General features: G+C 44.7%; 1 protein-coding gene across 1 annotated transcript in view; it reads left to right on the top strand.

Moving 5' to 3' along the window:
• LOC119164960 (uncharacterized) overlaps positions 1–16,749 on the top strand; it is a 98,802-nt gene extending 82,053 nt beyond the window's left edge. Inside the window, exons 2-3 of the transcript XR_012886045.1 lie at positions 16,204–16,578; positions 16,669–16,749. The gene's annotated coding sequence lies outside the window, so the exon portion shown is untranslated. The remainder of the gene's footprint in view (positions 1–16,203; positions 16,579–16,668) is intronic.
• The last annotated feature ends 1,242 nt before the right edge of the window (positions 16,750–17,991 follow it).

The following is a 17,991-nucleotide window of genomic DNA, read 5'->3' as shown; positions in this document are numbered from 1 at the left end:
AACACCTAGTTGCCGGTGTATCAACTGCTCTTACGAGAATTTCGCATGACAGAATGAATTGTTCAGACACACGAGCCTTAAGGCTATATGGTAATATTGCTTTACAGGCTATAATAAAGAATCCCTTGACCGGGAAGAAATTTTTAAGTAGAAGCTTTCTTTTTTAAGAAATCGATATGTATTTTTTGTGGTTTCGTGCTTTGTACAGGTTGTTGTAAACTATCCCTTTTCTAACTGTTCCGTCACCTTGGAGCAGTCCACAGAACTCATTTTCAATTCCTCTTTAAATGTTTGTATTGTGCGCACTTGCTTACTACACGAGTATTTGCTCATGTCCAATACACAAGCAGGCGAAAATTCATTTTTTTCATGAATGATAATGCGAAAGGAACATTCGTCAACATGAATGCTCGACGAGAAGCATTACCTAACGTCGTAAAGAAAGCGTTCTTCGGAAACATCACGACAAACATCACCCACCGTTGCAAAGCCTAACAACGTCCATTTCCCGTCGCCGTTTCGCCCAGCTAACAGAATCTCTCCAAAGGGCGTATAGTCGATGAAATGCTTGAAGCAAAGTCCAGATCACCGGGCCTTCCTTAAAAAAAAAAAGAAATGCTGGCTCCGAGAAATTCCTTTCGAGAACTCGGCACGCGGTGTGAGTCGCTGGCGGGAAAAAGAGTGATGACTCTCCTAAATCGTAACATGCTCCGTAAATTTATGTTCTGATTCTTGAACAGCGAGTACCCGTAGAAAAATCTCGTGTGCAGACGTCGTGTTTGGACTATTTCTCCTCTCTCGCCTGCATTCATGCTCGCGTGCAAGAAACATGATAGTTCTTTCTTTCTTTTTTTTTCTATCCTTCTTTATTCATTATTTATTTATTCCTTTCTTACTCTCTCTCTTTCTTTCTTTCTTTCTCTCTTTCTTCTTTTCTCTCTTTTTTTTCTTTCTTTCTTTTTCATCGATTTTCATCTCCTTCTTTTTCTTTTTGAGATTTGTTCTCTTGGTTCTTTATTTTTATCCATCTTTCTCACTTTTTTTGCTTTTTTTTGCCAAATTCCTTAAGGTTTGTGCCTACCGTCACTGCTTTTTCTTCTGTCTTTATTTTTCTATTCACGCTGCGTAATGCAAAACCTGTGAGGATTCACAGTTATAAGTGCTCTCCCCCATTATCAAGAGTATTGAAAAATGAAACAGCGGATAGAAAAGAAGACGCAATGGAAGCACAAAGCTGCGATTTTTCACGACCTGTCATCACCACCCCCTTGCCGGCAGGCGGTGCTGGTGCCGACAGTGATCCTCCAAGTGCTTTCAGCGCAGGTCGGAAGACGGTGATCTCACCAGCAAACGAAGACTGATGGAGCGAGCAAAACGAGAAAGTATGAGGAAATTTAGTATGCGCGTGGATTTTCTCGAAGAAAACGAAATTATACTCTGGATATATCTATTTCAAAACGCGCCAGCCTGTAATGTGGTCGCAAAAAATAATTGCGCAATAAGACTAACGTTTTGCGAAGATTAATGAAGCGAGAGGATCTTGTTCAGGTGGCATGCGTACGGTGTAGGAAGACGGAATGATGTAAGATTTGAGGTTTCCGTAGGCATCTGTTTGCTATAATGGCGTCGCTACGTCGACGTAAGAGCATCGCTATAAAGTGCTCCAAAGGTTGTAAACATAAAAAGATCACAAAGTCTCTTACGCAATTTTCAAAGACGACACGAAAGCGAAAGCCATCTTCTTATTCATCTCGCTCGATGTACTTGTACGTGGTTTAGTGTTGCCTCCGGGACTAGAGACATCGATTGATATGTGGGGTTTAACGTCACAAAACCACCATATGATTATGAGAGACGCCGTAGTGGAGGACTCCGGAAATTTCGACCACCTCGGGTTCTTCAACATGCACCCAAATCTGAACCCACGGGCCGACAGCATTTTCGTCCCCATAGAAAATGCAGCCGTCGTAGCCCGGATTTGGTCCCACGACCTGCAGGTCAGCAGCCAAGGAAATACCTTAGCCACTTGACCACTGCGGCGGGGCAGGGACTGTAGACGTCGTAAGGTTTTTGCACCTAAACTGGTATTACATTGCCTCCGTGATCGGTCTGCCCAGCCTTGACCGAGCGACGGCTTGATGTGATTGCGTCATCATGTTAAGGCACTTCATGTGATATCATCATGATGTGATAGATACGTCATGAACCTCATCGATCTAATCATGATGACGCTGTATGGTGACGACTTTACGTGATGATCTTTCGCATCACTCGTGTGGCCTCCTACGACGTTTACAGCTAATTTTCACGCTTGATGAATCATACAACATTTGCGCCTTCAAAAAGATACTGCAATCTAAAGAAAGCTCCACGTCTTTCTATAACTCCCAAGCCTAGGCATTTTCGTCAACGCTAAGCTTCTGTTCGGCCTTGCTCTCCTAGATCAGTACAGTCTTGCGTCATTTTCGGACTTATCTTTCTTCCAGTTTTTGTTGTAGGTCTTAAAGCACAATACTGATATTCAAAAGCGGAATACGCAATGTACATGGCCAACCTTGAACACAGTATTCCACTCATTCTAGCTAAAATAGCTTCGTGTACTCTGCCTAGTGAGCAGTCACACGATCGACTAAGCCTTTGCTCAGACGGCAGTTTTGTGCATGCGTAATACTGATAGACCTACAATGACTCATGGGGCATTCTTATGCCGCTTCTGTAGCCGACAGCGTTCACTTCACACCACTCCAGAGAGGTGGGGTGGTTTCATTCAATGGGGATTAAGGCTTCGGTAGAGACCTCGGGAACAAACGCGGGATGGAAGAAAAGCACAAAGAGAACAAAACAAAATGGCAACCTAAAAACCAATAGCAACACCAGCGCTAAGCGTTCTGTCGCAGGGAACGTCCTATCTTCTCGGTGGGTAATGCGGGAAAGTCAAGGTCTCGCTGCAGCAGCTTCAAGCTGTATGTAATGGAGGAAAAAAAAAAGATGGAACGAGATAATGAAAGGAAAGAACGAAAGGAATGAAGTAAAATAAAAAAAAAGGAAGAAAAAACCATGACGTTGTTTATAGATATTTGCCTAAAACAACTGAAAAGCGAAAATCATCTCTTTTTTTAAGTCAGTTCTAATAATTGCCCAGCAACGATTTTTTTCACACACAGCGCAGTTTTCAGTTGCCTCCAAAAGCGGCTGCATTAGAAGCTTTCCGTACCTCACCTGTTTTTTTTTTTTTAGGAAATCCAGTACCGTCCCAACATTGAACAATCAATGATGCCATGTTATGACGTCACTAGGTGACGAGACGACGATCAGCAAGGTTTAACTTTGTCCTACCAAAATTATCTTGTAGTATGAAAAATTATCTTGAGTCGAGTGGGAGAAAGATGCTTTAGACGCTGTTGCCACTGCGTACAAAAAAGCATGCATCTCCACGAAGTGAATGATGATGAGTGGGCGAAGCTAGCTCTTAAGGTCCATAAAGTCGACGCTGAAGTCGGCGACTAGAACAGGGACAGATGCATGGGCGAATGGATGCGCGGACGCACGGACGAACACATGCTTAGATCGACGGGCAGATGGACGGACGGCACAGGTGATCATGTATTGCGCTGTCATATGCCTGATTGCTGTACATATAGAGTCGGTATTTTTACACAGGTGTTCTCATATTTGAATGTGCAGGTGTTCAGTTTCAGTTTTATGGAGCGCGATGGATGCCAATAAGGCTTCACCCTAAGAATATTCGCTCCTAAATAAACAATTATCAGACACGAAAAATTAAGGGGAAGTACTTGAAGGACGAGTGGCCAGAGAACCAATACGGACAAGCTGGCATATGTTAGCACCGCTATGCGCCGCTCTGGAAGTGAGCCCAACGACAAACAGACGGCACGGGATAGGCGAAGAGGAAAAGGAAACCAGGAAGTGGCACTTGTGTTCGCTAATAACAAACGCACCGATAACGGACAAATGAAGGGAAACAAGAAAGAAGTGCAGGCCGAGGCTCGGGGGGAGGGGGGGGGGGAGGTGGAGTAAGCGACTAGGAAACTACCGGAAATGACAAAATATAGAAGAAATGAATGTGACCCAGACTGAAAAACAGTAGCCATGTTAAGTGCCGAGAAGGCTGACAGACATATTGTTCCGGGAAAAAGGCACCATGGTCCCTACTTCTGAGAACGCCTGAAAGCCAGATGTTTATCAGGCCCACCTTTAGTTACACAAGTTGAGCGGCACTCTCGTTTCATGTACTCTAACATGTTTCTTCAAAAAAAAAAAAAACCAAAAAAACAAGTGTACTCGAAAAGCAGATAACGAGTGAAAAGAACAGCAGACGGAATTCTCGCAGGTGAAAAATCCACGAAAGTTGAAACAGCAACAGAAAGAATGAGAACCGCGAGTCGTCTTTTTGGCATGCTGTCCAAGGCCATGAACGCCGAAGGAATCTTTGAGCGTAGGCCGCGCACCAGTAGCATAGGCAGATCTTTCTTTAGAAGAATGAGTAGGTATGTGGTCCGACCAGACTTTATAAATGTTTCGGCGTGCGTTTGTTTGTTTTACCTCACAAAACCACGATGCGATTATTTGAGACGCCGTAGTGAAGGGCTCCGGAAATTTCGACCAGCTGGTGTTCTTGAACGCGCACCGGCACCATCAGGTACATGGTACATAGGCCTCTACCATTCCGCCTCGAACAAAATACGACCGCAACAGGCGGTATCTCACTCATGACCTTTGGTTCAGCATTTGAGAAACGTAACCACTGGTCATCTACAGTGGTGGACTCTATATATATATATATTGTGATGATAATAAATTTCTCGTCGTTACAATATATATATATATATATATATATATATATATATATATATATATATATATATATATATATATATATATATATATATATATATATATATATATGTATATATATATATATAATGTAAACTACGTTGTTATATACAGTATGCACCACACGTATTGTTGGAAGGCATTGTGCTTGAGCACACCAAATGTAGCAGTGAAATTCAAGGATTCGCGTACTAATAACGGCTGCCTAATTGCGTAACTAGGACTCCCTCCCTCCCATTTTCCCTCTATTTTTGTCCAAGCACTGGTACTTGTGTAAGTAGCGGAGCGTATAGACCTGAGTGATGAAGTGTACACGGCAGAGTGGGCCGTGACCGGCACTGCGAAGAAGGACAGGGCTTGTCGCGCAACAGGCACGGATGCTCCCGAATCCCATTTAGGCCGTAAACAGGCTGACCACTGTACAGCCTGCCGTCGCCAGTGTATTTCTGCAACGGACTAAATTATCCATGTACTCCGTAATCGAGCCTCACAAAGAAAAATATATATATTTCAACCTCAGTGGCTTTCAAAACGCCCACACTTATCGTCCCAGCCTACTATTTTTTCACGTGAGTAGGGGTGGTACGCAGGAGACATGATCCGAGAGTGGCACATGGGGTTGGGGAGTGGAGAGATGGTGGTCGTAAGGTGGAGAGACGAGGGAATCAGTAGGTAAAGTTGAGAAGCAGGTTGTCAAACAGTGCTATAGCCTCGTTCGCCAGTCGTCGGTGGCACGTACGTCTTACTCCCCTGCGGCTGCTGGCGCTCGCTTCGTATTTCGTTTTATTCTGCACTCCGTTCTGTGGCCGCACACAGAGAAAAGAAATGGAAAAGGGTGAGTTCACTACCACCCTCCACACGCAAACACCCCACCCCCTTGCTTCGAGGCTGCTGTTGCTCATCTTTCATATCTCCTGACACACTTTTCCTCGTTTTATCTCTTTCTTTCTCCGTCGTGTTATATCGAATTTTCTCTCGTCGTATTTCGAGCTAACGGCAAGTATGCAAATTTATTTTGGAGCAAATGCACAAGAAAACTAAATGCAGAAGTTGAAGGTGACGCATTAGGGGGGGGGGGGGTGGACGAGTATTTTTTGTATTCTCGGAAGGAAAAAAAATTGCTGCACGACTCAAGAACGAAAAAAAGTGCAAGCTCATCTTCAGGAACCACAGCAGTAGTCGTAGCACATCCCACAAAAAGGCGGGTGATGCGACACCACGCACGCGTACTGAAATTGAAGTCGAGAGAGAAAGCTGGACGTGCGACCTCCCCCAAAGCTGATTCCTCGTTGTCTGAACCGTAGAGTGCCTTGAGGTAGAAGTGAGTTCGGAAACACAATGCGCTATTCTTAAGGAAGTCCGGGGCCGCCCAGCAATCGATGGGTTCTTTCTTTGCCTGTTTTGATCAGGTAGCCTTATTGAATTTTCGGAGGTGGTACCTTGTATTCATAAGGTTGCACGCAACCTGAAAAAAAAAAAGGTGGTGAGTCGGCATGGTGTACCATTGGTGTTCGCCGCCTTAAGAGAGAGAGAGAGAGAGAGAAAGATAAAGATGCAAGGAAAGGCAGGGAGGTTAACCAGACGCACATCTGGTTTGCTACCCTGCAATGGGGAAGGGATGAAGGGGAGAAAAGAGGTTGCAGAGAGATGAGAAGGTACACACAATCGCGAGCACACTCGGGGAGCACACACAGTCTACAGGCGGTCGCTCAGTTTTGTTGACTTTAAGTAAAGTAGCAGTGCTTTAGTCGCTTTCTGTGCAACTGAGGCAGATGCCCAAGGTCCTAGAATCTTCTGCACACAAAATGGTCCGGGGTCAAGTTTATTCAAAATCATCCAGAGCTGGCATCGCTGTGTGTCGTAGAAAGCGCAGCTGCACAGGACGTGTTCAATGGTCTCTTCAGCTCCGCGGTAGTCGCATGTAGAAGTGTATGGCCACCTTAAATAATGTGGCGAAATAGTGCCCGCGCATAAATGGAAGTCGTGCTTAAGAGCTGAGAGGCTGCAAAAAGACACATGCGCGACCTTTGACGAAGTGCGCCACTGGAGTGGTTTGAGATATACGCCTATCATGCGGGAAGAGCTATGTTGGCCACATGGGGCGCTCCGTCAATTATCGAGTGAGGGAATACGCTCTTAAGGTAAAGATTATTATGAGGACGGTGCGCATTTAAGCGCGCATGCCACTTCTTGTGGGTGCACACCATGCTTCTCGCAGATTAGAATCCTGGGAAGAAGTAAAAGCAAGTTGGCAAGGAAAATATTGGAGGCATATCACATAAATTAATGGCGTAATAATTATGTAAGCGGAACGTCACTCAACATGTATGAGTCAGAGGCACGTTATCTAGAGAGCACGTGTCCGACAACGTGATTAGGTAAGCGACGGCCCGATCATGTTGCGCATGTGTTGACGAGAAGTGGGTTTATAGTAGCATGTTTCCTGAAGGAATAAACAGGTGTTTTTTTTCCTTGTCCGTTCAAGTAATTGCAACCTACGCCGTACAACTCGGCGAAGGTATCCTTAGAGCTAAGCAGAAAATGAAGATGGTGAAAATAAAGAGAATGAAGAGAGTGCATGTCACCTGTACCTAAACAGAGCTGGTCAGACAATATCACCCCTCTGCGAATTCTGCGGAGAAATGGAATCACTAGAACATTATTTTTTGTATTGCCGCCTATACGCTATACTTCGAAAAAGGTTACTGGTTATTCCATTTCTTAAAATAGGCATTAGATTGACGGCGGAAACTGCACTAAGCTTTGGTGCCTCAGTTTTGGGACATTGCCACAGGGATGCTTTCAATGCCGTTTGTGATTATAATCAGGCATCCAAAAGTATACCTGTGTGATATTCGATCAAATAATTATTATTTATTACTCCCCTCCAAAAATTCTAAATGCAAAGTGACGTAAACGCAGCTGAGTGGTAATTACAACACCTGAAATTTCGAAATTTCTCAACTTGACTTTTCTATTTTTTTCGTTTGCTCTCTTTTTATGTGGTTTTCCTTGCATTAGCCATATTATAATACAAATTCATTACACATAGTTAAAATGATCACTGAAAAACTGCACTACGATTTCTCGGCCAATCACCCTGAGTGGGTATGAGCCATCAGTTCAGGGAAACAAACAAACAAACAGTTCATGCTGATGATAACTTCTGTTTGCCACTAACAGGGTTTCTCTGAGCTTAAACAACTTCACTGTTAAACCTCAGTTCCGCGTAGCTCATTAAGTCGCTGTAAAACTTCAACACCAAGGTCAAGCTACACTGCATCTAATGTTGGACACTTCATAACCACCAAGCAAACCACACATCACATGTTATGGGCTGGATTCTCTATCAAAGCACTCCAGCCTACACTGGTACGCCTTAGGCACGACTGGTTCACTTTGCATAACTCTGCATCATGTCCTGTAATTTTTCTCTCTTAGCCAGACACGTGCGCACACAGGTCCAATCATTGGCCACAACTCGATCGATTAGCTTGTCTTATAGCTTTTATGTCTTCATAATATCTCTACTTGCCCAGATGGTTCATGTCTAGTGAAGTTTTGTGTTTTTCGCTTGTTTGCTTTGCGATCGCTTTACTCTCACTTAGGGACTATAGCACCGTGAGCGGTCATAATTTCTAGCTCTCTGAGCAGCCGACCTTAGGCAGGAACTAGCGTGCCGCCACCACGTGACACTTCTCGCGAGATCTCGCGAGTAACTTCATTTCCGCGTTCAGCTTTTACCTGACAAGTGACGTATGGCTTTGGGGCTTGCTATGTATTGGCCGAAGTTGTGGCGAAAACAAAATGATGGCTTGATAAGGCTACTAGGAAATAAGTGATATCGTCTGCCTAACTCGTTTACGTGGAGAACTGACACGAGCGCGTTGCGAAGGCCTAAGCCCCATGGGAAGGAATAGTGCCACCTTGCGGCGAAGTGTCGCTGCGAATAGAAACAATCTAGAAGGCAAAACACGTGGGAGATTCATGATGCAGTTTAGATGGTGGTCCCAACAGAACAAGGTCGTACATACCAGTCGTAGGAACTGATGCCTGTGTTTGATCTTAAACATGCACAGTGAACACTTATTGGAGGTCTCTAGCTATATTAGGAAGGGCCAATAGTGATAGACCTAAAAAAAACTCGACGCTTAAAGACAGCTCCATTCGCTAGCTCGGAATCTTAGGCACACTTATTTATGGTCTCCTAGCTTCAATTTATGTGGACCTAATTCTTCGTTGGAGTTACAGTTACCATCCCAAACTTGCCCATCCGATGGGACGCTAATATGTGGCCTTTAGGCATTTGTTGCATTCACAAAAAAAAAAACACCACCATATCCACAAAGTGAATGATGTTAGAGGAGCTTGCTCCAAAATGCATGGCGCGTTTCTTGGTGAGACGGTTTTTGTAGGGAGGCTTCTTAAAGAGTAGGCGCATGATGTGTACGTCGAAGGCAGCATTGCCGGGCACGTTCCGTGGCTGCTACGGCCCAGTAGTAGCGTTCTTTAACGGGTTCGAGAACAGGAAGGTGAAGGAATTTGGGATGATATCGGTGTCCGCGCAAAACACACATCGTAGGAAATTGTCACGTGCTGCCGTGCTTACGAAGCGACGGGAAGGAAGTGGACGTAGTCGGGAGGAGGCGAGCGCGTGGGCCTTCGAAAATCAACGCCTCGGTTAGCGGTGCGTCATCATGTGAGCATTGTTGGAATACCCGGAGAGGTGGCTGTATCGGCGACCGGAGAAGTGTATACTGGCAACACTGGTATACGCACCAGTAGATGCCGGCCAGGTCACGAGCTCAAGCAGGAGCAAGGTACCAAATGTTTTTAAAAATTATCCCGTTCCTTGTTGGAATTGCGGAATCTGATAGATGACTGAACGCTTCTTGTGCAGCTGGTTTTGCTATGACGCGCAGTGATGTCCTCTCCGAATGGTTTTGTACCAACTGAGCTCGAGACTACTCTCTATAGCCATGATTCTAGGACCAATGACATGCGCCTCGAAGGCTCTGACGCCATTGAGAGAGCTATTGAACTACTTGAAGTAAACCTATCTGCACGACTGCCTGTACGTTTGATATGATCAGCAAAGCGTGCGCATACTTTGATACTGGGCACTGGTGCAGAGGTTCCTCGTGATTTAGAGCTTCGGCACTGGTGCAACGACTACGACCACGTGTATGGTACAGAAATATCAAACTCTTAGTCCTGCCATTGCAGTCAGCTGGTGTTCCTGGTGAAAACCGTTTCGGAAACGGTGCAGTGACTAAAATAACGCGTATGGTGCAGAAATATTAAACCCTTAGTCCTACCCTTGCCATCAGCTGGGTTTATTGGTTGGAACAGCTTCAGCACTGGTGCAGTGAGAAAGACCACGTGTATGGTACAGAAAGATAAAACCCTTATCCCTTCCATCGCCGTCAGCTGGAGTTCCTGGCTGGAACAGCTTCGGCACAGGTGCAGCAACTAAGACAACTTGTATGGCACAGAAATATAAAACCCTTATCCCTGCCATCGCCGTCAGCTGGAGTTCCTGGTTGGAAGAGTTACGGCACTGGTGAAGTAATAAAGACCACGTGTATAGTACAGAAATATAAAACCCTTATTCCTGCCGTCGCCGTCTGGTGGAGTTTCTGGTTGGAACAGCTTCGGCACTGGTGCAGCAACTAAGACAACGTGTATAGCACAGAAATATCAAACCCTTGGTCCTGCCATTGCGGTCAGCTGGGGTTCTTGGTTATAACAGCGTCGGCACTGGTGCAGCAACTAAGACAACGTGTATGGTACAGAAATATCAAACCCTTAGTTCCGCCATCGCCGTCAGCTGGAGTTCCGGGTTGGAACAGCTTCGGCACTGGTGCAGCGACTAAGATAACGTGTATGGCACAGAAATATAAAACCTTTAGTCCTGCCCTTGCCATCAGCTGGAGTTCCTGGGGTGTTTGAGCATTCGATACAGATGTGAAAAGGAAGGAATTCTGCCCACATGTATATCTTTCTCTAGTGCAATGTTACAAGGCAGACATGTGTATGGTTGACCTCTCTGCCTTCTTTTATAGTGAAAGGTGTTATGAGATCAGAATGCAAATCACATGCGGCGCCACAGTTCTCCGTGGCCACCGCCGTCCCAGTCGTTGTTCGTTAACAGTATCGCAACAAATAGGGGAAAAAAACTCACTAAATAATAAAAAAAACATCAGGAACACATTGAGATTCGAAACCATGGAGGTCCACCGCGTGCTAGCCCGGTATTCTACTACTGAGCGACGCCGGTGTTTGAAACTCATTTCCAAACTGGCCTCAGGCAGGGCTAATGTGTGGAAAGAAATCGCGTTATTAAGAGTACGAAAGCGTTTTAGAACATCAAAGGAACAGCCAGACGTCACAAAATACGAATTGTGTACAGAATTAGTCATCCGATGATCTAACCCATTACAAAAGCTTGTTCCTGTTCATGTATAAACTGTGGCACATACCCAATTCAGCAATAATTGTTCATCATCGTCAGCCACTGCATGAAAAAATGCACGAAATTCCTACCGAGTGTGTAGCGGACACCGCACTTCTCCGAAAAAAAATGACGAAGGATAGCAGAGTGAATGCGAGCCTGCTATACAAAAATTACGAATATTTATGTTGTAGTGGGTACCCAGCAAGTGTGCGTGTAGCAGTTACTCGAATAGTATTAAGAAAAGACTCTGAAAGGCCGCTCTTCCAGCTTTCGCTGTGAAAATGCTGCGCGTTACGCGCAGGCCTGGAGTTTTTTTCTTCTCTCTCTCTTTCTCTCTCTAGGATAGCAAAAATCTAAAGTTATTCTGTCAAGAAGATTGAAATGCCAGATATATATGGCAAGCCACAAAACCAAACGACCGCCCACCTTGTTGGAACAGTGGCTACCGTGTGCAGCTGCTTACGCTAAGGTCGCGGGTTCGATACCGGTCAAGGTGGTCGCATTTCGACGGAGGCAAAATTGTAGAAGTCTGTCCACAGTGCGATGTAGGAGCACTTCGAAGAACAACATATGGCGCCCTCCATTGCGGCATCTCTTATAATCACATTGAGGGTTTTGGACCGTGAAGCTTAGGATATGGTCACTAAAATCATACAATGAATGGCAGTGCTTCTTTCAGCAGGAGCAGTTCCAGTGCGAAGACGGTATGGCACCAATTTTTTTCAAGATTTCGGTAGATGTTGATCGATTGAACGTCGTTTAAGAGAAGGAAAAAGAATCTGATCTGAGGCTTCCACGACATGTACTCAACAACACATATACAGGGTGTCCCACATAACTTGAGCGAAGAATTTGAAAATGAAAGACACTTCGGTGGCGAATCAAACCAAATGTGTACTACTCGCACTGGCCTCTAGGTACTCAGGCTATTTTTTTGTTTCTCCCCATACGGATTACTAACTAATTCATAATTACCTATTTTTTAATTATGGAGTGGAAACTTAAAATATGAACACTGAGATGCAGAGAACTTTCAGAAACCACCAACAAAATTGTTTCCTGTACGATACGTCTTGCGCTGTTATTTTTTCCGCGTTGTAAAGAAAGCCTATAGCAGCCCTATAGCAGTGCGCTCACGGTCCGTCACACGGCTTCTTTTCACATTTCGCGGGCTTTTTATACAACGTGAAGAAAATAACAGCGCGAGACGTATCGTACAGGAAACAAAAAATCTCCATGTTTTGGGTTTACAGTCCATAATTTAAAAATTAGGTGATTAAGAATTAATAATTATTTAGTATAGGGAGAAATAAAAAAAATAGCCTGAGTACCTACAGGCTAGTGCGAGTAGTATGCGTTTGGTTCAATCCGCCTCCGAAGTGCCTTTCACTTTCAAATTCTTGGCTCAACTTATGTGGGACACCCTGTATATGAAGGGTACACCGAAATATGGTATTAAACGTGCTTTGTAACTAGGCTATGATATTTATTATGTGTTTCATTATGCGCAAAATATGATGTCTATTTCGACAGTGATGCTCTCTTTTCTTATTTTTCACTAACTTCTCGGTAAACTATATGCTTAGCCATTATGATATATTTGTTGTATGTGCTCTGAAAGGATTTGTTCCAGTAGTGAAGGTTCTTTTTCTTATGTTTCTCTTATGCACATTTCTGTTTTATATGAGTCAACTCCACTCCTGTAATAGCCCGCAAAGGGCTGACAGTATCAATAAATGAAAATGAATGAAATGAGCTCAAACACGTTACGCCACAGCGGCTGTATTTTTACACAAAGAAAAAATCATGTTAGGGCTGATTATTCCTTTTCTAGTGACAACTCGCTTGAGGGCCCATCATTGCCAAACGTCCCTACACCACTTCTGATCAACTCTACTTCTTTATTATAGTATAATAGATAACCTTCTAAAATGTCTATATGTAATGTGTAATGGGTCGGCGCCCCTTTAAGGCATTTAGGGCGCGCATGTTAGCGTCCACCCCCTGCAATCATTCCGCTAAGTCGATAACTCTCATAGCAGTCAAGGTGGCTTCACTTTTCAGATGGTCGGGAACAGGCAGGGCACTGGTGCAGCGACTAAGACAATGTGTAAGGTACAGAAATATCGAACCCTTAGTCCTGCCACTGCCGTCAGCTGGTGTTCATGGTAAATTAGAGGATTCGATGGAGACGTGGAAAGGAAAGAATGCAGGGTAGGAGAGGTGACGTTGTCCCGTGATGAGGGATCTGAGAACTTGTCGATGAATCTGGCACTGATGGCGTGTTCTAGAAACCGCCGCAGCAAGAATACCAGCCCGCTCCGGCCGTATACAGGGGGCAAAAGGCGTGGCAAATATTGTTCTTTTGACAGGGAACACGCCGTTTTGGTTCTTCATCTTGCCCTCCCCTGTTTTGCTTTTTCCATGCCCCCTATGGATTAGCGGCGGCAGCTAGTAGCCGTACACGGTGTTCTTGAATCCTCGCCTCTGACCTTTATTTGTCAGCCTGGAAAAGCTTCTCTTGAAGAAGATATAGCCCGCATGCCTGGGAACTGGGCCTGTCTCCTCCTTTTCCTCTTTTTTGTTCGTGTTGACGTTGTTTGAGTTAAGCTCAGGCCATGCCTGATCGATACACCGCAGTGCTTGTGTGTACAAGTGCAGAAGCTTAATTTTTATTTCCTGTTTGCCATCTCCTGGAGATTGGTTCTGAAAACATGAGCCCCTATCGGGTGAGCTGAAAGAATGGGAGGACTGAGACCATATGTTTCTTATCATATAAACTAGAAGAACATTCGTTTTGTTGTCTGTACACTTAGGCGGAGATATAGGAAGATAAAGGGTTGTCAGAATCACACTTTGCCGTTTCTTTGACGTGTCTTATCAGCATAGACGTCAAGAAGAGGGGCTGTTTCTTGAGGCTATGCAGGCCACGATGCTCAAATAAACCAATGACCGTCTCTATATGCGTTTGGGTATATGCCATTATTTGTAGAAAACGTGTTCGGTGGTTGCTGGCAGATCTTGAATTTTTTTGTAAGTTCTATGCCATGTGCAACGCCGTACTGTTTGGCTCACAGGTCTTCAATCACCATTTGCCGTTTTTTATGTGTCTTATCAGCATGGACGTCAAAAATAGGGGCTGTTTCTTGAGGAGGAGCTACTCCCCCTCCTGCCCTTGATTTTTCGGGTATTTTTCTATACTAAAGGTAAGCTTAACAGCTCGATTGATACAATTAGGTCCCAAATATTCATTTGAAACACCCTTCAGAAATGAAAGCTAATTTTTCACTCTGCACACTTATGACTAAGCTTGCTGGTCATGCCAAAGCAATAAAAAAAGGTTGCCTGTTGTAGATGCCCCCCTTCTCCCACCCCTGGGCGGATGACCCCCCCCCCCCCCCTTCACCTCTTAGTGATTAGTGAGGTTTTGTGGCGCAAGGACCATGAGTGGCCAAAGAGCACCATGTCTCTGATGTGGTGTTGGCAATAAGCAATGATTACGATGACAGGGTGTATTATGTCTGTATAGAGGCCAAAGATCAGGCGCTATATAGAAGCCCAAATCTGTGTAAAGAGAATAAAACTATGGTGGTGGTGGTGCGAGATGTGATCTATGGGTGTGGAATAAATTGCGAATGCCTATGATATCTACAAGTGAGAAACATGAAAATAGCCGTAATTCCTACTCAAGCCTTTTATCATAGCTCGTTGACGCCATATTCAAAGAAGCATGATAAAGTGTACTTACTGCCCAAATTAGTCCCTTCTCGGTAAGCATGCTTGGTTATGCTTGAAACGGAAGCCTGATTCTACAAGACTACGTGAAAAACGAGTAATTAGTATATTCGCTCGCTTAATACGTCACATGAATAGGTACCTGTTGTTCTATAGAGCACGTTTTAGTGACATGTCAAAATTCTGATTGATATGTGGGGTTTAACGTCCCAAAACCACTATATGATTATGAGAGACGCCGTAGTGGAGGGCTCCGGAAATTTAGACCACCTGGGGTTCTTTAACGTGCACCCAAATCTGAGCACACGGGCCTACAACATTTCCACCTCCATCGGAAATGCAGCCGCCGCAGCCGGGATTTGAACCCGCGCCCTGCGGGTCAGCAGCCGAGTACCTTAGCCACTAGACCACCACGGCGGGGCATGTCAAAATTCTTGTTAACGGAACGTGACTGCCTGGACGACATGATGAGCGAGCGTGGCGAGTCTTCCATTGGCTTACACAGCTTACGGAGACGGGATTGAAGGCTCGAGTTACTTCTAGTTAAGCTAGAGAGACTAAGAATAATTACACAGTCGGTGCTACGAGCACAAGGTTCTTAGATATCTTTAGTGAGCCCTACTGCACCGATTTAGGTAGATAATGCCAAGGCTGCTTCCTATAACGCTGAACGATCTTCAACCTCTTATTTCTGTGCATGCATAGTTGCGGGCGTTTCCGACTCGCTTCACACTCAAAAGGTCCAAGCGCACTATAAATCTCGCTCTTTTGATGCGTGCGTCGTATAATGCTCTCTTATATACCATATAAACCTGCGCCATAAAGCGGGGTCCTCCCGAAGCGATGGAGGAGTATAGGAATAAATCAAACTGTGCTGCGTCACGAATCCAGAACATCTGCAGACCGTTTACACCCATCTGACCACAACCATCTCCCCGTACCCGATTTATTTTCTGTTCTTCGTTCTTCTCCGTCTTCTCGTCTCGTAATCCTTCACTCGACACTGAAGAAACGTTTCTCTTCTTCCACGAGAAGAAAGGCTGATCGAAGGCTGACCGACGTCATCAGCCATTTTGCATTCGCATTCGCGTTTTTTTTCTTATTTGTGCGTGTACTACAATCATAATAAAGTGTGGTGAAATTGCTTTTTCTTTCAGGGGCGAAGCTCCCTAGGGTCGAGATTCATTGGCATCCGTAACGCGCTGGCGGCCGAGCCTTGTGGGCGGCTGAAAAAAAGCTGAACACCTGAACAACGAAAAACGCTAACATCTGTGTAAAAATCAATTTTGTGTGTACATGAAGCAAGCATAGGACACCACAATATATCATCATCTGCCCTGTTCATCCATCCGTCCGTCCGAGCATCTGTTCGTCCATGCGTGCGTCCGTCCATCTGTCCATCCATCTACGGACCAGCTACAATGATAGTAACTCTGTCACCAAAAGACGCTTATTGCACATAAACAGTGCCGTTAGCATCATAGCGTTTAGCCTTACGAAACACCGAGAAGTGGTCATGACGACATTATCAGGTTCGTATTCTGTGACGTGCGTGTTTGGTTCTTACTTTCATTGTGTGGTGGCCGGCCAATGACACATTTCGCTCGTCTCTTCGTGTGCAGCTCAAACAGACCCAATCCTGTCGCCAAAAACCCTCGCGAAAACAAAGTTGGAGACCACGAATAAATTTTTTCCAATACCAACGGCGTCTCGAGCTGCCAACAAAGGTGAGAGATCGCGGACATGATGGCACACGTGTAGATTCGCAAACTGGTGCTGCTGAGATTTTAGAATAGTGTGTCGATACAACGCACATTGATTGGAGGGCACATATTAAATAGACACTAAAGTGAAACGATCAATTGATTAATATCAATTATTTGTAATCTGAAATCTTAAACAACGTTCGTTTCACAATCACAGCTTAAAAATAGCGGGGAAAAGTAAGTTTAATGTCGCCTTTTAAAGCCAAGCGCATACCTTAGGTTGTAACGTCAAGGATTTTGAAGTGAATCTTAAGTACTTCTAGTAGTCAACTCTATTTTTATTATTCTGATTGCACTCTGTGCCTCTCTCTCATTATCTTACTCTCTCCTGTTGGCAAGGTTCAAACCCTATTCTGAACCGTGCAATGATTTCTGGACTCCTCAGAGAAAAATGCACATAATGGTTACTAATTGAACACTGCGCAGGCCATAATATAGCGTCACGATGACTAAGTGCCAACATTTTCATGCGGTGTCGCCAACTGCATTTTTTATGCGCGTCTCCTCACTTCCCTAGCGTCTTCAAGAAGAAAACGTGGTGATTTTGGGCTTGTGAAAGAGTAAGTTGCTACCACCAAAAAAAATTTTTATACGTGGTTGGCGATGACAGGGTAGCACTTGACCACATAATACGGGATGCTCGGGTTCATACGAGAGAGCAGACAAAAACCACGAAGAAGCAGTCTTAAACCGCAGGGCGCGCTGGAAGGAAACTCTGCTCAGCTCCTTCTTAGAACGACAACTTTGGGCCGTCCAGCAAGCCGAGGAAGCCGCCCGAGCCCGAGAGCTCCAGCCTAGGTATCGGCCTAGGCTGGAGCTGAGGCCAACCCCAAGTCATTCCTGCTTTTGTTGACCTTCTCTTGTGGCTCATGTCCACTGGGGGGAGGCGGGGGGGGGGGGGTTAGCCAATAACTGAATGGTCTTATAAAATCCTATGCAATTCTAAAGTAATAAATTCATTTATTTTAGAGTAATCGAGTATTATAAAATGAACATGTAACAAAATTTTAAAACGAACTTTTGATGCTCACGAAAATGAAGCAACTATAACTTTTTTTTTATTGCCTTCTTGACTACAGGTCAAGCTAATCTGACAATCACTATCAAACGTGTTTCATGCGTGACAACGCGTCAAACAAAGATATTACATCTTCATTACAGTCGGTAGTCTTATACACA

Source organism: Rhipicephalus microplus, chromosome 9 (assembly GCF_043290135.1).
Source record: "Rhipicephalus microplus isolate Deutch F79 chromosome 9, USDA_Rmic, whole genome shotgun sequence".
NCBI classification, from domain to species: Eukaryota; Metazoa; Arthropoda; class Arachnida; order Ixodida; family Ixodidae; genus Rhipicephalus; species Rhipicephalus microplus.
Note: the sequence above shows the minus strand (reverse complement) of the source record. Positions and strands in the feature narration are given on the sequence as shown.